Below are 20,115 nucleotides of genomic sequence, written 5' to 3'. Positions count from 1 at the left end.
ACTGAAACCAAATGGATCTAAAATACATTTTTCTAATCCCTTGACCATTCTGTACCATTACAGCATTTCCATATTTAAAGGAATCAGAACTGGAATTGTCAATTTTAACTAGATAGTGAGGATTTTAATTTTCAAAAGAAAGGAAGGATATGTGCAAATTAGAGCACATAGGTCAGTTGATGTTCTGCGCCTTTTAGACTTCCTCAATGGAAATGACCATTAGGAAAATATAAAAGATATATTGTCCTGACCCCACATCATAAAGGCCTATGCCCAGAAAAAGCTTTTCAGACTAATTGTTGAATATGTATATTGGTGGAGAGAAACACCTTTTCTTTCTTCAAATTTTATAAAATAGTATGTTTTCATACAATTATGAGTATATTAGTTATCTAATTGAATACCGTGAATTTAAAAAAATAACAGGTCTTTAATTAACAAAATGTTTGTCCCTTTAACACACCAATTTCTCTCTATTCATGATCAGAGTAGTTATATTTTTTCAATGTCACATTTTTTCAGTTACAAATAAAATTCTTAATCAGGAAGTATAATGGAGAACCAGTAAATTAGAATATCTCTATAAAAACAACAAAATTTTTCCTTCCACTAATATTTTCAAACACTGAACTTTATAACTACTAAATAATAGTAAAACTGAAATGGATATGAAACTCAACAACTTTCAATTTTTGTTTAATGGAATCATTTACATGCTGCTATCGTCTGAATATTTATATCCCCTCTCCAACCTCAGTTCATAGGTTGAAATCCTAACCCCTAAAGGTGACGGTATTAGTAAATGGGGCTTTTGGGAAGTTCTTAAATCATATGGGTAGAATTCTCATGAATAGGATTCCCATCTTACAGAAGAAGCTCCAAAGAGATCCCTAGCCTCTTCTATCATGTGAGGATGCAAGGGAAAGCCTGCAACCCAGAAGAGGGCCCTCACCCAACCATGCTGGCACCCTGATCTTGGACTTCCAGCCTCTAGAACTGTGAGAAATAAATTTCTGTTTACAAGCCACCCAGTTTGCAGTACTTTGTTATAGCAGCCTGAACAGACTAAGATACATACTCTGCTTTCAGTTACTATTGCATGTCAGTTCCTGGAAATACTTTCTAGTTGTCTTTAAAAAGATTATCAGTGATTTGGTTGCCTGTCAGCAGCTGATCAACAACAGCAATTTCTTTCATATTCAATTCTTTCATTTTGGACCTATTCAGAAAAAGGCTTGATTTCCAAGCACCATTCACTGATGAACAAAAAATCCTACATCTTGTTGTTCACCAGGTAAACTGAAAATAAAGAAGATGAAGTCGCCCACACTTATGAGTCTTATAGAAATCAGCTTCATATGCTTCAGGTCAGTATAATTCTTGCACACAGTGTCTGCAAAGGCAAGTGAGTGCCAAGAGTCCATAAACATGAAGCATGTCACCTTATACTATGCTCAAGATGACCAGTAATCTAATTATTGAAACAAATTACTTATGAATAAAGAATAAAACAACTCCAAAGTGAAAGAGAAGCCAGAATTCCTAAGGCAGAAAAATAGAGTTTAAAATGAAAACAGAATTTTTCAAATGTAATAGAATTATGGAAAATTAAGAGTTTTTGAAAACTATGCTCTAGAAGACAAATAAATTTTCCTACATCTTTTACATTTAATATAGCATCATCTCAATAGGGCTTGCAGTGTTACACATGGCAGAATTATATGTCAAAAAAAATAACGATATAGTTGACAAACCATATTTAACTATGAAATAAAAAGATTCAAGTTGCCATTACATTCTAAAATGTGTAATAAATGAGATTGGGGGCTCTGGTTCTGTGTAAAATGGAGTAAGCCCATTCCACCCTGTTAATATCACTGAAACTATAAAACCTAGATAGAATAAATGGAGCAGCTAATTGAAAATTCAAAAGTAAATAACAGCAGGTGGGTGGGGGAAGAGTCCAGAATCAAATATATTATCAAACTAGCTGTGAGTTTCTAATTTTTTCCCATCCAGTTTTGCCCCCACTCTGGGCTTAATGCAGCCTGAAACCTAGGAAGTGGCTGTTGGTAATAACAAAGAGCAAGAACTCTAGGAAAAGCTCTCTAGCTCTGTCCGAAGAGCAGGAAAGGGGTCTCCTAATGCTCAGAAAGTAAGGGAAATCTCTCCTTTTTTCCCCACTCTGTTCTTCATTCTCATGTTCCAGTTCCAAAGCAATCCTGTAGTGGTGATGGCTACAACAGTAGTAGCAACATGGCCAGCAGGAGCCTAAAACTCTAAGGAAGAGGGACCATCCTCACTGACTGAAGAAACTCTGGCCTAATCGCACTGATTTTTCTTCTGTCTTCCTTCACTTGGCTCCAGATGCAACTGTGGAAAGTTCACACCACAGTGGAGTAAATGAAGACCAAGCTTTTTAGCTGGAGGATAGTAAAAGGGCCCTGGGGACCTAGAAAATACCAAGGATATAACAGAGAGAAAAGAGTTTGAGAAAGTAACCTATAAATTGTTTATGAACTCCTAGATCACCTCTCAGCTGCACATATATAGATTTAACCATAAATAGCATACCATAGACTCTGAAAACTAAAATATGGGATAACCCTCCATGTAGGTCACAGATTAGCTACTGGGTAGTGATCAGATGAAAAAAATCCAAATAGTACTGCAAAAGTTTTGAAAACAGAACTGAGATTAAAACTACAACCTACAGATGGTTGGAACTTGTGGCCTAAACCCAACTGCCTGCCAAAACAAAAATATCAATATTCTCCATAGAATTTTAAAAAGACACTAAGTTCTATAATGCAATGTTCCAAATATCTAAAACAAAATCTAAAAATTACTTGGCATAGAGAGAACAGGAAAATCTCAAACTCAAGTGAAAAAATACAATCAATAGAAACCAACACCAAGATGACACAAATAGTAGAGCACTGGGTGAATTATCTGACAAAGATTTTAAAGCAGGTAGAAAAGTGCTCCAACAAGTAAGAGTAAATATTGCTGAAACAAATGAAAAGCTAGAAAATCACAAGAAATAAATGATATAAAGAACCAGCAAATGGAAATTTTAGAACTGAAAAATGCAATGCCTGAAATAGAAAATACACTGAACACACTCAATAGCAGAAGTGAACTTGAAAACAGATTAATAGAAATGACCCAATCTTACCAGCAGAGAGAAAAAATATTGAAAAAAATTTATTAGTGTGTCAGGGCTATGTTAGACAATACAAAATCCCTAACGTTCATGTCAAGAGCACAAGGAGAAGAAAATGAGTGCAATGAGAGGAGGGAGAGGAGATGTAAACAACAACAATAGTAGCTAGAAATATCTCAAATTTGGTGAAAGCCATAAACCTCCAGAGTGAAGAAGCTCACAAACCCCAAACAGGGTAATTCCAATGAAATCCATGCTGGACACATCACAATCAAATTGCTGAAAATTACAAAGTAAAAACCTTGCAAGCAGATTGAATAACTAACGCATTACTTATGAAGGGAAAGTGGGTTAATGATTTGAATAACTTGATTTCTCATCAGAAAGAAGTAGAATAACATTCTTAAATGCTAAAATGGAAAAGAACTGTACACTCAGAATCCACAATTTAGTGAAATTATCCTTAAGTAATAAATGTGAAATAAAAGATTCTCAGTTGAAGGAAAACTGTAAGATTAGTTGCCAGCTCTCCAGTCAAAGGAAATGAAACACAAGACATGAGGGAAGAGCAGCAAAAGTGGTATCTGAGTAAATATAATTAACTGTTCTCCTGAATTCTTCGAAATATGTTTGGCAATTAAAAACAATATTATAACACTTTCTAAAAAGGCTTCCAATATATGTAGATGTAACAGAAGACAATTACAACATAAAGGGGAAGGGGAAAGGGACCTACATGATGGTAACGTTTCCATATTTCACTTTAAGTGGTAAATACTAATTCTAAAAAGACTGTGAGAACATAAGTAGTATACTATAATCCCTACAGCAATCACTAAAAATTAAATGTAGGCAAAAACACAATAAATTAAAATAAAATACTAATGTATTACTGGAATACTAAATGGAATACTAAAAAATGTTCAAATAACTCAAAGAAAGGTTACAGATAAAGAACAAAAACAGAAAAAAAAAAAACCCAGAAAATAAAATGGTAAACCTGAACCCAAATGTATCAAATAGCTAAAATATGTGAGATGCAGTGAAAGCATTATAGCATTAAAGATCTCAAATTAATGATCTAAACTTCTGCTTTAAAAAACTAGAAAAAGCAAAATATATTCAAAGCAGGCAGAAGGTGGAGAATAAAGAGAGTAAAAATCAATGAAATTGAAAACAGAAAAATAGAGAAAAATCAATGATACCAAAAGCTCTTTCTTTGAATAGATCAATAAAATGTAAACCTCTAGGAAGACTGATTAAGTAGAATAGCACTGAATAGTCCTAGTACTATTTAGAGAAATTGAATTTGTAGTTAAAAGTCTTCCAAAAATGAAATCTCCAGGCTCAGATAATTTCCCTGGTGAATTTTACTAAACATTTAAAGAAGAAATAACACCAGTTCAACACAATCTCTTCCAGAAAATGGGTGATTAAATACTTTCTCACTTACGAGTCCAGCATTAATTACCCTGATACCCAAACCAGATGAAGACAATACAAGAATAAGTTGATACATTGGATTTCATAAAAATAAACAAACTATGCTAATAAAAACTGCCAGTTACAGGATTAAGTCACAGGAATGCAATGTACAACATATGAGATGACAGTCAATAATATCATAATAACTATATATGGTGACAAATAGTTACTAGCCTTAGTGTGGTAATCTCAACATAAGGTATACAAATGTCTAATCACTATGTTGTACATCTGAAACTAATATAATATTAAATATCAACTATAACAATTTTTAAAAAAATCCTATGGTACATTCATCCATACAGTGGAATACCATTCAGCCATAAAAAGGAATGGACTAGTGCTTCACTCAAAGACTTGGATGAAGTTTAAAGGCAGTATACTGAGTGAAAGAAGCCAGGCTCAAAAGTTCCACACTATACAACTGCATTCATATGACATTCTCAAAAGGTCAAAATTGCAGTGATAAACAATTAAGGGGCTGCCTGAGTTAGGGGAAGGTTTGACTGCACAGACAGCATGAGGGAGTTTTTCGGGAGTTATGGAACTATTCTAAATCCTGAAACTGGTGATAGTAATATAAACCTATACATGTATTAAAATTCACAGAACTACACACCCCAAAAAGGTCAATTTTACTGCACGTTAATGGACTCTTTAAATGTTTTTAAAAGTAAAGACTAATGTGAGAGAGCAATTATGGACTAGAATATAAATTGTTAACATTTTCAACAAAGGTACTTTTTGACTGACTTCAAAGTCTCAGTCTTTCTAATGGTTCTTTGCCATCACCAAAACATAGAGGCCACCCAAATTATATCGCCACAAATGACACTGAGAGGACTTATTTGACTTTTCTATCTCTGGTTCCTGTATTTCTATAGCATTGAAAGGTTTGACAGACAACATATATCTACAGCCTGTGAAGATAGAGAAATTAAAAGCAACAGGCACAATTTCACAACTCTGCTAAATACTAAACCAGAGTTGTAGAAAGAGGTCAGTTCCAAGACTCTAGGGATGGTATGGAGCTGGCCAGTTTTTTATTGTTTGGGAGAAGCCAGGCATTACAGTTGGCTCTGAGTTGGGTTACACTTTCACGTGACAGTTGTCCACTCTCTGAGAACATACCTACAATGCAATATTTTATTTTCAAAAAGAAAAATGTCCACTCTATGAGAACATACCTACAATGCAATTCTTTATTTTCAAAAATAAAAATGAGTGCATTTTATGCTCCTGAACATTACCATAAAGGGTTTGATAAAGCTTCCACTATCTTCCAAAAGAGCAACAATTAAAGAACGGTACATGTTACACGTCCTCCAATAATCTCAATATATATTTCTGCAATTCTTCTGTAATAACCACACTTATGTCATTTTCATTTGCCGTTGGGATTCTCATCTCCATTTTCTCACCTCCATTTTCTCACCTCCATTTATTAAGGCAAGATGACGTGACTAATTTAAATGGTAAAGAGGCAAACCTAAAGCTCTTACGTGTTTTCTTTCTTTCTATTAGCAATTCTTCAATGCCTATTACAGGTCACTTGAAGGGAAGTTACAAGTGCAGAAAAGTAGAGAGTTTACATTTAGAAGATTAAGCCTTATGCCTATTAAAAACAAAAACCAAAAGAACAGTAAGGTATTAGAGACTCATCTCACAACCAAACTCCCTGAGAGGACTACAGGAGGCTTTGAGATCAACAGCACTGTACCCTCATATCTGGGAAGCTGAATAACCAAGAGAAGAAAGGCATCCTGGATGGAAGTATGGAAGCAGAGAAGGAACTGCTGTATTCTTATCCTTTTCATTTAATTCAAAACAGAAAAACTGTCAACTATATCTTTAATTTAACCCTGGTCTACCTTGGCAAGACTCATGAACTGAAATGACAACCCCTGTCTACCCACCTCCCCAAAAAAGAGCAGGGGAAACTGTGTAGGGTACAGGAAACACATGCAAATAAACAAATCTAAGAATTAAAGGAGAGGAATTAGTTACAATAAATGACCACACATAAATGCTTGTTACAGAGAAATGGAAATAGATTTCATGTATGACAATAGGGAAAAAAGAACAATTGTTCAAAACATTGCTTCTGAAATATTGCTCTGTTCTGTTTAAACAAGATTTTAAAAATATTACATTACAGAGTTTCGACTCCAGAAATTATTTTTTGCACAGACACCAAATGTCATTCTGACCAGTACCTCAAGAAATGTCACTTTCTTTGTACTAATCCCTTCTAAATCAGTACAACTTGCTATAGCAAAATTAATACTGGGGGGTAAAAAAAGCAATTGTTTTATACAGTAAACAGGCTTCCACTGTTTACTTTAGCTATGCCTATTATCTGAATTTCTTAAACTCATCCTAGGTAGTTATCTCAGAGATAAATACAATTCTGTTACATAAGTAGATAATTAATCTGTTCTCCAATGAATATTTTACAATTTTAAAGGGGCATTTCACAATTTTATGAAACAATATTACATATTTTAACCTGGAAATATGTTATGACACACTATAAAAACTTATTTGACAACAAGAAAACCACTCATCTACATTAGCATCAGGCATGGGCAGATACTGAGGATCTCTCCAAAATGTAATCCTATTATAAATGCTTTGAACACCCCAACGGCTGAACTTTTGGTTACACTTTTCATACTATTTTTAGCTACTACTTTCTGACATGTAATAAGTTCTCTAATTTAACTCTTACAGTATATTTTGTGAAGGAGATTATCACCATTTTACATACAATGAAAATAAGTAACTTGTCCAAGGTCATAAAGCCAGTGGTAAGTAGTAACTCTACGCCAGAAAACAGAAAATATTAACCCAAGTCGCTAGATATTAAAAGTATTAAAAAATGATAAGTGGTAACACTCTCAATGATTGAAATGACTGCAAAATTTTAAGTTGTTATCCGTCTTAGTCACTATATGACCAGGATCCAGCATCGTGCCTTCAAATGAGTGCCCAATAAACAGTTCTGAATGAATGATTTATGTATAACAACCACGGGTAATATTTACTCAGCACATTTTATTTGTCAAGCATGGTTCTAAAGTGTGTACACACACACACACACACACACCCACACACACACCCACGGAGGAAAAATTAACACTTCAACAATGAAAGACACAGGTTCTCAACAGAGAAACAGTAACTATTAAAAAAAGAAACAAATGAAAAGTACAGTGTCTGAAATAAGGTCTAAATAACAGAATGGAAATGCAAAGGAAAGCGTCAGTGAATGTGAAGATACATCAGTAGAAATGATCTCATTTGAAGAACAGAGAAATAAATGATTGCAAGAAAATGAAGAGTCTCAGGGTCCTGTGGACAACGTCCAAAGTTCTATTCATGTCATTTGAATTCCAGAAAAAGAGGAGAAAGAGGTTGGTAAAGAAAAAAAAAATGTTTTAAGAATAAGGTCCCCAAATCTCCCAAACTTAGTGAAAGGCAAGACTCTTAAAGACCTAATTACACGCTGTCTACAAGAAATGCACTTTAAATATAAAGACACAGACAGGTTAAAATGAAAGTGTGGAAAAGTTATGCCATGTAAATAGTAATCAAAAAAAGTTGAAATGGCTAGACTAATATGAAATATATTTTAAACTTCTCTTAAGGGCTTGACTAGATTTATTCATGTTCAGTTTTAGTTTTACCTAGCACTGTTGCAGTTTTGAAACAATAAAACTATGTTGCTTCATTCATCTCCCTCATATGACTCATAAGTTGATGTCTAAGTAACTGAACATGTACAATAGTTACTAAAGAAATATGGCCTAACGCATAAAAACTTTCCTGTATGAAGTCTTTTCTATAAGGTTTTCAAGTGAATTGATAGCTTACAACTTTTAAGTTATTAACACTGTACTCTCCATTAGAACAATTAAAGAAACAATTTTCTTGACAGGCCACCTGGGCATACAAAATGGTGTTACAATTATATTTACATTAACCGGATCATGTATCATTTGTAAGCTGTTTCACTGATCCCAAGGAATTTTCAAAGCAGTTAGTTGCTGTGGCTGCTCTCTTTAATGTTTATATTCGTTTCTGTTTACTTTAAGCTTCTCAACTACTACTGTGATTAGGGTATTGAGCCTGGCATTGGAATACAAGATGTATTAAGATAGTACACCCCTTTCTGGAGCAAAAAGTAGAGTTGGAGAAACAACAAGATAGCATATGCTAAGTGCCAAAAATGAGGTACAGGCATTTTTAAGGATTAATTTAGTCAAAATAAATTCACTTAAGAAAGCAATAGGAGATAAAGGCAAAGACTTAAAGTTTAAGTCCAAGGTAGGACTTAAAATTGTGTTTTGTAAAAAGCAGAGAATCACTAAGGAAAAGTCTACTTCTCTCCCATTTATCTATTTTGAGTGGTTTCTGAGATGCTTAAATTGGGAGTTTTAAAGATAATGCAGCAGCAGGAAGTGGGAGAAGAAAGTATGGAAAATTAGTCAGGAAAAAAACACAACACTGGGAAGCAATAAAGAAAACCTGATTAGGACTAAGCTCCCCATGAGCAAAGGCCATAATTCATCCCCAGATCTAATAGACAGATATCAACAAACCCAGACCACAGGATTATGGGTAAGGAGAGTGCCTACTTTATATCAGGCAATGACTAAATACTCTGGCATGCTTTTGCACATCTAATCCTCAATATATCATATCACAATACATTTTAAAAACTAAAGCACCACCAATGCTGAACACCAGAACACTGTATTAAAAAGGTTTGAAAACCAGTTCTAAACAGAGCTAACTTTAGGATATGAAATATAGAATTAGCTGCTTTTACCATCAGACTTAAGTAAATGTTAAAATTGGTGAGGAAATTGGGACACTGATTAAGTCACATATAAAAAGTGATAATTAGTAGTATATAGGACAAACAGAATTCAAAGTCAGGTCTGACTGACTCCAAAGCCTATATATAAAAAGTGAACTGATTTTTATCTTATTATCGAAATTATGTTAAAAAGACTCCCCTAAAAGTATATCTGAGAACTCCAAGGATAAAAAGGAGAATAAGGAAGATTAGTCTTATCACTAATAGAGATTTGCGTCTTAAGAGGGTTTAAAAAAAAAAAAAGTTGAGAACATTTGATCACCAATTTTCACTGAAATCTTTGATATAATAACCTTTAATAAAAATAAGTTCATATAATCTTGAAAAGAACATGTCTGCATATGCTGCTATTCTACCTGGAAGTGTTAGAGCCCAAGTCAATGAGCAATTATGTCTATCGTAAGGATGGCGAGGGAGCCCAGAGTGAGGTACTGGAACTCAAACAAAATTGTGAGATCCTCAGCATGAGGTATGAGAAGTCTGAAGTGAGGCATGCATTCTGGCACGAGCAGAGTGAAAATGTTATGCAACACGGGAGAGGCAGCAGCAGTGGCAATGGAAAACAGCTACACACAGAGGATTGATCATATAAGTAAACACACTAATGAGAATGGGAGCCAGGTTTCTCCTTGTAAGAGAAGAGAGTTATAAATTTGGAAAGGGAGAAAACTTTAAACACTGTAGATTGACACTGGTATCAATTCATGGTTTTCTACATACATATATAAATACAGCTCCCAAATCCTGGCTTCTAAATACCTACTCTACAAAAACAAAAACAAAACAAAACAAAATTATTCCCTGGAGAAATGGTTGATTCTAGGCTGTGGCAGGAAAAGTACAGGTGAGCCTGGAACATTTTCTTGTTTCAAGAAGTAAAGAAGTGCTCAAAGCATGTCAAAAGAACAAAGAAACTAGCTTGAAAGGGCTTTCACTGGCCAAAGCTGGGACAATTTGAGAATAAACAACAAATCTGATAAGGAATGGATTATTTATACAGTCTCAAAATGCTTCCCCACACTTATTAATTACTAAGAGGGGGAAAAAACTTTATAGTAAATAAGGTGGGGAGACTTCACCTTAATCAAGTGATCAAATTGCATTTCATCAGTAATGGGACAAAGAGAAATTGTATGCCATCTGATAGGATGCAATGAGAACACAGCATTATTACTGGGATGCTCCTGCCAAAAAATGCACAATATGAATCCAACCATAAGGAAAATATCAGACAAATCCAAATTGAGAGACATTTTACAACAAAGCTGACCTGTAATGTTTTAAAGTTGTCAATGTCATGAAAATCAAGAAAAGACTGAGGGGTTGGGGTTGTTCTAGGTTGGAGTGTAAAAAGACATTACAATTAAAGCAACACAGAATACTGAACTGTCTTCCAAAGGAAATTACTGTGGAAACTGGCAATACCTGAATGAAGCCTAAGGGTTAAGTGGTAGTAATATAGCAATAATTTCCCTATTTTGATATAGCGTATGTAACATAAAGTCCCTGTTCAAATGCATCTGCAGCTTACTTTCAAATGGTTGGTAGGGGAGAGTTCTTTGTACTTGGGACTTAAGCAGGATAATAATAAACTTGAACAATTACAACAATATACTGTAATAAAAGTTATGTAAATGTGGTCTCTCAGCAAACTAGCACGAATTTCTTTTTCTTCTTCACAATTCACGGCTACAAGATTCATTCGTACTGTATACCTTAGCAACCTTAGAATAAAATTTTTTTTCTTTCCTTACTGTCAACTTACTCTCAAATGGTTCAGGGAAAAAAAGTTCTTTATATTATACTTAGAACTTTCCTGAAAGTTTAAGACTGTTAAAAAAAAAGAAAAGAAAAAGACTACCTATAATATTCACTTATACAGCACCTAAAATGAGCATATCAGCAAAACAGTACTCTCAAATGAAGAATATGTGTTTCTACCTCTTGTAGTCACTCCTTATCCTCCAGGAATATGTTCCAAGTCCCCAGTGGATGCCTGAGACCATGAATAGTACGGAATCCTATGTATACTTTGTTTTTTCTATAATAAAGTTTAATTTAAAAATTAGGCACAGAAGACTAACAATAACAATTAATAAAATTGAACAATTACAACAATATACTGTAATAAAAGTTATGTAAATGTGGTCTCAACAAACTAGCATGAATTTTTTTCTTCACAATTCACGGCTAGAAGATTCATTCTTACCATATATCTTAGCAACCTTAGTATAAAATTTTTTTTTTCTTTCCTTACTATCAAGAACTTTCAACATTTTCACTTAAATGAGGCACTTTATGGCTTCTCTTTGGCATATCCCAATTGCCATCACTATTCTTGCACTTTGAGGCCTTTAGTAAAATAAGGGTTACTTGAACACAAGCACTGCCATACTGCGACTATCTGAAAATCAAGACAGCTACTAAGTAACTAATGTGAGGGAAGCGTCTACAGTGTGAATATGCTGAGATGATTAACGTTCTAGGTGGGATGGAGAGGGATGACGTGAGATTTAAAATTTATGAATTGTTTACTTCTGGAATTTTCCACTTAGTATTTTTTGACCGCAGTTGACCATAGGTAACTGAAACCACAGAAAGCAAAATCGCAGATAAGGGGGTACTACTGTATAAGAAAGGACTCCTTTATTATTTATGGGATTCTTAATGACCTTTGATCTATAGTTGCACTGTCCAATACAGTAACCACTATTCTGTTCCTTGGTCACACTGGCCATATTTCAAGTGCTCAACAGCCAGCTACCTGTCTCTGTCACCTACTGTATTAGGAAGTACAGATACAGATCACTTCCATCATCACAATAAGGTCTACTACTACTACTATACAACACTGATTTGGAGTTTGGGAGGCCAACTGATATGATGAATAACTAAATGCCAAAGAATCAGAAGGACTTGGGTAAAGATTCTTAGGAAGTCATTTAAGCTCTCCAGAGCTTTGGACTCCTTTCTGTAAGAAGGACTGATATACCCAACACTGAAAGGCTGATGAAAAAATCAAATTAAAATGTATGTAAAATGTCTAGAACAGAGTGGTTGGCACACAGTAAATATCTGATAAACATGAGGTCTCTACCGTAAATGGGTGGATAATTTCTTAATCTTCTCATCTCAGTACTTTTAGATCTAGTTAAGCAATTATAAGAGCATCAGTCTGAAAAAAAAAAAAAGAAGAAGCTTATTATCCTGCTTATTCAAAAGGCGATTGAGCTCCATGTTGTTTAACTCTCATTAACACTTGGCACTATTGACTACTCTCCCCTTGAAATGCAGGCATACCTCAGAGATATTGTGGGTTCAGTTCCGACCATAGCAATAAAGCGAGTCGTAATCTTTTTGCTGGTGGAGGGTCTTTCCTTCAATTTGTAAAAAAACATAACTGTGAAGCTCAATAAAGTGAAGCACAATAAAACGAGGTAGGTATATCTATACTCTCTTCCTCCGGTTTCTATAATACCACACTCATCTCCTACTTCTCTGACCACTGCAGTATTCTTTGAGAGCTGATATTCCTCCAGAAAAATTTTTTTTATGTTAGAGGCCACATGATTCCACTCTAGCATCTTTTTTTCCCCCAAGTTATATTCCCTTCCTTAGGCAATTCCATCTATGGTTTCAACTACATATATGACTCTAGTTTTCTATTTCCATACCATACTTCCCCTAAATTTTAGAATCGCATCTCTAATTGCCTACAGAAATTTTCACCTGAAAGTTCCAAAGGTACTTTAAACCTATTATCAGAATCAAAAGAACCATGGTCCTTATTCGGTACCATCATCAATCCAGCTGTTTCACTCAGAAGTCATCTTTGAAACTTTTCTCTCCTTTACCTTCAATCCATCATCTCAGGCCTACTAATAGCAAATCCCATTCACTACTGTCAATCTCCGCATCATTTGTGATCCTAATTCAAGCTGTTCTCATCTCTTCTGTATTACTACTGCAAAGCCTTAATTAATTTTCCCACATCCACCCTTACTGCCTCTCCTTTTCAATACACATCATCACAATACTAGTTCTGCCTTCTGGAACTATCAAAATTATGCTTGATTTGGCTTCTAAATGACATTTTAAACAGTAAGATATATACCACTCTACTCTTAGCTAAGCATTCTTAGTTCTTTTTGTCTTCTGATAAATCTGTTTCAAGGTCACACTCTGCCATACTCTCCTTTAAAACCGTGGACCCATAAACTAAACATAATGCATGGATATAAGTAATTTAGCAGTTTACGCAAAAGACTGAGACTTGCAAAGTCAAAAGTTTCAAACCACAATTACTATTTTTAATGTTTTAAAAATGTTTCCAGTTGAAAGCATGTTAATTCATTAAGTATGTATTAAGCACCTACTATGTATCAGGCAAGCATTATTCATGTGTTTGGGGACAAAACAGTAACTCCAACTGACAAACCCTGTTCTCAGAGAACTTGCATTAAAGTGAAGAAAACAATACAATAAACGTAAGTTAGCAAATTATACAGTGTGTTGGAAAGTGATAAATGCTATGGGAAAATATCTTGCTTAAAAAGTGTTAGGAAATGTGGAAGGAGGGCCTGCTGTTTTATACAGAGCAATCAGAGAAAACCTCAGTAGCAAAGAAGTATGGCTGGAGGAAGACAGAAGTAAGGAAATCAGAGAAAAAGAAGAGGCTCAAAATACTCAGAGCCTGACAGACCACAGTAAAGACTATGAATTTTACTATGACTGAGATAGCCATTTGAGAAGTGACTTGATCTGACATATTTGAACAGGAGCACTCTGGCTATTGAGCGGTATAGACTACAGGTGAACAAAGTTCACAGTGAGACTTTTTAGGAAGCTATTTTGCAAGTGTGAGAGGATGGTGGTGTTTTCACATTTTATATCGAACTTTTATGTGTATAAGTACTAGGAATTAACAAAGTCACAAGTTCAAAAGAAGAACTACACGGACGATGCAAAGATAAGTCTTGAAAGAGCAACAGAATAATACCGAGTATTTTTACTCCGGGCTCTACTCAGTGCTATTAACAGTTATCACCATTCAGATGCAAGATTAGGTGCAAGGCTATTAATTTATTCTTTGGGATAGAGAACATAATTAAGAATTTAGGTTTTAAGCATCTTTATTTCATTGGGCAAGGTAAGAAAATATTCAATTTACATCACTAAAGGACAAGGGCAGAGGATGGCAGAGCTTGCTAAAAGAAAGTTAATGAATTATTCTAGAGCTGACTTTTTATTACTTTACGCCTTCCACTCTCTTTACTTAGGTTTTACAATTATCTCTCACTGATGTACCTAAAAAGTTCAGTATTAAGTTGATGAGTAGTAAAATATTATACTCTTATTTATTACTAAAAGATGCTATTGATGAATCAACATGTTAGACACGGATTCGTCCTATTTCTGCTAATTAACAGAACAGCTTTTCAAAAAAAAAAATTGCCTAAGTATTGGTTAGGGCCCAGGATGATGGGGAAGTGAGTGACCCCTAGAGTTTCAGTTTTAACCCATGAACCCCATTACCACCACCGAAAGACATACAAAAACTCCCCTTAAAATTTTCTCCCTGACACGTTCCAGGCAGCATATTTAGGAATAATTTTTTATTTTCTTCCACAGTTTTCTCCCTCCTTGACATACTGAAGAATATCTTTATAGCATGAGTACACTTAGAGTAAGCAAATACCCAAATTTTATCCACCAAAATGTCAAAATGTACTCAAATGCTCAGAAAAAAAGGTCACTATCTGAATATAAAACTGAATGATTATTAAGTACCAAAAAATATTGTAGTGAAAAAGTGCAGCAACAATAAGAATTGCTAATTTAAAAAAAAATTATACTGCATAAACACAATATAAAGTACATTCAGATTATCTTTGATATGATAGGATAAAACAAAAAATTCCGACGATTTCAAAATTTCATTTCTTCTGCCCAATAAATTAAAACTTCAACAACAAAAACAAAAGTCCCACAAACTTTTTACTGTATCTCTTAACCAAGAGTAAAAAAGTGAGATGATGAAGCTAACTGCCAAAGAAACAGGAAAGAGAAAGCAGTGGTCTGGAAAGAGACTTGATTACATATTGCAATTTTAATACAATTACTAGTAAAATACAAAAATCACCAATTATTTAAGAATGTTTTGCCTTTAATATTCTGCTGAGCCAAGCAATCATATGCATGAATTAACTTTTCTTTTAAAACAAGAAAAATACATTTTTAAAATGCTTTTCCCCATATTCAGTGAAAAGGCCCAAATTGGGAAAATTTAACATCAGCATTATATGCTAGCCAAAGCATTCTATTAAAAACTTTTTGATCAGTTTTGCTTAAATATTTCAATTCACTGGTAACAGCATAAAGATGTTAGTTAAAATGTAACCCAAAAGGAATGAAAAATGCTCAACTCGTAAACATTGTATGTAATACGGTACAAAAATATATGGCAGTGTTTTAAAACTCAACATTTGAATTTGTGAATGTTTTAATCAACTATTCTAAATTAAGTGTTTAGTTTAAAAACAAATTTTCAAAACGTGTGTAGGTGGCCAGCAATCTGAAAGTCTATAAATGGTTCAAAATTCCTAGATCTGAGGAGGGGCAACTGATTTAGCAAAGTTTAGAACTCCTGGCCCTTTTGTTGTCAGGCCAGGAAACGGGTTTAAAAATTGGGGGTGGGAGAAGTTTGAAATTCAGGGCATCGGGTAAAGGCTGATGCTTAGAAGCAAGCGCCGGCTCTTTCCTATTCGCGCACTTTGGGAGGTCACGACGTAGTAAAGTTTGGTTTCACAAGCGGGCTTGGACGCAATTGACAAAAGCAAAGTATCCCAAGTAAAGCGGACAGAGGAGTCGGGGAGCTCCCGGAGGCCAAGCCGGACACGTTTCCATTGCAGGGAGGGGGTGTATGTGTGGGGAGTCTGTCGTGGAGCCTCCTTCCACAACACCTCCACCTCCGACCTCGCACTCGGGCGGGGACAAGCTTGGCCGGCTGAGGCGGCGGGAGGCGCGTAGGCCACAAGGAGGAAATGGGACAGGGTGCCGACAGCGAGGCGGCGGCGGCTGGAGCGGGGCCTCCCTCGCCGGGTAGCGACAGAGAAGGGGGACCCTCCCCGCCGCAGCTTCCCCCGCCTCGAGAGACAGTTCCAACTTTCCTCCAAGCGCAGGACGCCGCCTGGGCCGCGCGAGATTCGGAAACTTTGTCCTCCCTCCCGTCGCCCCGGGCCCGCTGCTCCGCTCGGCGCCGGCCTGTAACCCCCACCTCGCCGCGACAGCTGCGCGAGCCCATCCACCCCTGAGGTCGGCCCGTGTTTACCTCAGGCCGAGGTCGAGGCGCTTGCTCCGGCGGCGGCGGCCCCACTGCAGGTTCCTATGTCCCCGTCACGCCGCCGCCAAGTTCCCAGCAAGGACTCCTTCAGCCGCTTTGAGGTGTTCCGGGGGCCGCTGGGGGGCCGGCTCTGCCGGCCGAGTCGGAAGGCGGCGGTAGAGAAGGGAGCGGACCCGGGCTGCGCGGCCCCGCGCGGCTTGCGCCACTGCTGCTCCCCCTCCCCCCGCCTTGTCTGGCCTCTTCCCTCCCCTCCCCTCTCTCCCCCTCCCTTCCTCCGCTCCGCTCTGCCCTGCCGCGCCGCCACTGTTGACACGCTACGGTGACGACGGCGGCAGCGGCGGAACCCGCCGCACTCTCCCTACTCTCTTGCTCTCGCCCTGCGTGCACAGTTGCGGCGCTCAACGAGACCGCAGAGGGGCGCTAGCAAACCACCGTTTGCGACAGAGGAACGTGGCGGGCGGGGTCACGTCTCGCGGCCTGTGAGCGGGAGGAAAAAAGGCAGCGAGTAGCGCGGGCTTCTGGGAAACATTCTCATCGCCCCGCCCTCCTCCCACGCTACAGGCTGTGCACATGCGCCTTGCATGGAGCGCTGCTGGAGCAGGCGCTTCCTTGGTGGTGGTTGCGATAAGTTGCTGAAGACAATGCAGGAGGCTCTTGGGGACATGTATGTGAGGGGCTTAGCGCGGCATTTGCTAGCCTATCTTTATGGTAATTTGATATTGAAGAGTGTAATATGTTGTTTGGCGGTGGATTGAGTTTTCATCCAGCAGCATTGCCCACCAGAAGTACATCCTGCGGGGAGGTTGAAGTGGCCCGTAATTTATAAGCCCACCTCTTTATTTCCCTCCTGGTGGGCATTTTAAAAATTCAAGAGTAGAGGTTAGATAGTGACATATGATTATTCATTCAATAATTTGTTGGCGCCTGCTATATGGAACGTACCCTTATCTATTCCTTCCCTGTCACTTTGTCATATCTTTTGTTTTACCTCAGAAATACCTCTACAGACTTTTTCAAAGTCACTGACTCTTTAACCTAGTGTTTCTTCTGGACAGTTCGTTTCTTCAAGTTCCTGACTGCTCTTCCTGCCCTCGATGTCCACCCCTTCTACGGGATGGTCCTTTCAGTCCCCCAGCCCACGCCATTGTCCAGCTAACAGCTCCCGCGGGATGAAGTCAGCCCTGGCCGCCCTGCCGACTTGGCCTACCCAGGTCTCAATCACAGCCAGCCTTGCCTCTCGCACCTTTTCTTGTAATCTGTCTCCTTCCTCCCTTTCTGTGCGCGCTGCTCTCTCTTAGTCATGCTGACCCCTGCCCAGGATTACATTTCTCCCCACTTTTCTCAACACCCCACCGACTGGCCACCTTTTCTGCCGCACTCTCCAAGACCGTAGGCCGGTTACCGTGTCCTCCTCCGCACACTGTGAGGTCGCTTGTCTGGCACCCTCATCCTGTGTATGTGTGTGGTCTGCTCGGTGTCTGTTTCACACTGTGAGCACTGGGGAAATGTCTTATAATTTTCATAACAACAGCTCCTGGAACGGTGCCTGTCACTCAGTAAGGACTTGTTAAATTATTGCTGAAGGAATATATGAATGACAACCTTGTCTCTTTGTGTTTCAAAGTCTTTGGAGTTTTACAATGTGTAGTTTTTGATATGAAGTTTGGGAATTAAATAGGCTTTGCTGTGTTTTGGATTTTTGAAGGAGCAATGATCTAGAGAAGTTAAAATGCTTTCTTCTAATGGAAGAAAAATTTTTATGAAGGGCCTTTCCCTGTCACTCTCAGAGCAAACAGTACACTATAAAGAATGTTTTCAAGAATGATTAAGACAATTGCTGAAAACTGTTCAAAGAATCATGTGATATAACCAGATCAAAAACACTGTTAGGAGCTATCCAATGCAATAAGGGTGTACCTTTGTTATGGATATATGCTCTAAGAGTGTCACTCTGGACAGAGACTTCTGTTGCAATTTTCTGTTCTGTGTGTATTTTATGTAAAAATCTGTTTAAGGGAAAATGTTCTCAAAATTTAAAGGTCAAATGATAACAATTGTCAAATAGAAAACTATAAATTTTAAATAGACAATAACAGTATACTGTTTCAGCAAAACTAAATATGAATTTTTTGGTATATTTATTCACTGGCAGATCATAAAGTTTTAACTTTTTTACAGTTGGCCTCCTAGGTATTGCGTGAGCATGTTATAAGAGAAAAATACTCTTAATGCTAATATGCCAGTGGTTTTTACCTTTATGTGCAAATAGAAAAGAGGATTGTGGTTTGTAATAGCCCATCTCTTTCTTGCCTCCCCAGGGAGAAGACTATGTATATTTCTGTACATGCAGCAACCTCTTAATTATATTTGCATGATGAAGATTTATTATCCTATGTTGTTTCAATATTTTTTATTTATAATAGATACAGAGTTTTAAATAAAAGATGAACTATAAAATGCAGGAGTAAAGATTGATATACCAACTATCACCATCAACATTTTAGATTTGATTATAACTATAAAAAAGCACAAATGATATGCATCATAAACAACATTCAACTGAATGCCCAATTGGCATGTTGCACTTTACCTGACACTTAAAATATCAAACCTGTCACAGAGCAACAGAAATCTATAGTAGCATCTTTAAAAATGAACGGTAATCAGTGTATTGGTTTTGACAGAGTTTTATCAAAGATAATTACTGTTATTAATTTAACTATTATGAATTGAATACAAAATAAAATTCAAATTAAGGTGGGAATCAGAGTATAAAGACACTGGATTAAGTGGGAAACATAGTTCTTTTCTTTTAAGACCTTTGCAGTTTTAAACAAATCACTTAAATTTTCTGCTCCTTGGTTTCCATATCTATTACAATGGAAGTTTTATCTCTGGCATTTTTATAGAAGAAGTACATGAATTCAGAGGGTGTATGGTTTAAGACTCTTAAAAGCAAAATGTAACCAAAAATAAAATAGTTTTGTAAGGAATGAAAAATGCATGCTATTAGTAAAGGTTAATTTACAGGAATTAAATTAAAATAGTGAATAGTTTATTTCTGTTTTCACAACTGTGAAGAATAATCAGGATGATATTGATTGTTATCCAGTTGTTCTCTCTGTGGAATTAAATTTATTTCAGCAACAATCAATTTGGTATCTACTCTCTGGGAGGTGCTGGGAAGTGGTTATAGTGTCTCATAGTCAGTTTAGTGGGTATAGATAAAAGAAGTAC

At 36.8% G+C, this 20,115-nt stretch overlaps 1 protein-coding gene across 5 annotated transcripts in view; it reads right to left on the bottom strand.

Moving 5' to 3' along the window:
- SCAF11 (SR-related CTD associated factor 11) overlaps positions 1-17,086 on the bottom strand; it is a 65,643-nt gene extending 48,557 nt beyond the window's left edge. For 2 of the 5 annotated variants that reach the window (XM_006916870.3, XM_006916869.3), the window contains exon 1: positions 16,867-17,085. The gene's annotated coding sequence lies outside the window, so the exon portion shown is untranslated. Of the gene's footprint in view, positions 1-16,866 lie in introns of all 5 variants that reach the window. The other 3 variants (XM_006916868.3, XM_015593174.2, XM_015593175.2) reach the window with 2 other exon arrangements.
- Between the last annotated feature and the right edge of the window lie 3,029 nt (positions 17,087-20,115).

The sequence above is a fragment of the Pteropus alecto genome, unplaced genomic scaffold, assembly GCF_000325575.1.
Source record: "Pteropus alecto unplaced genomic scaffold, ASM32557v1 scaffold196, whole genome shotgun sequence".
Lineage (NCBI taxonomy): Eukaryota > Metazoa > Chordata > Mammalia > Chiroptera > Pteropodidae > Pteropus > Pteropus alecto.
The sequence above is the reverse complement of the archived record's forward strand: the minus strand, read 5'-3'. Positions and strand labels throughout refer to the sequence as shown.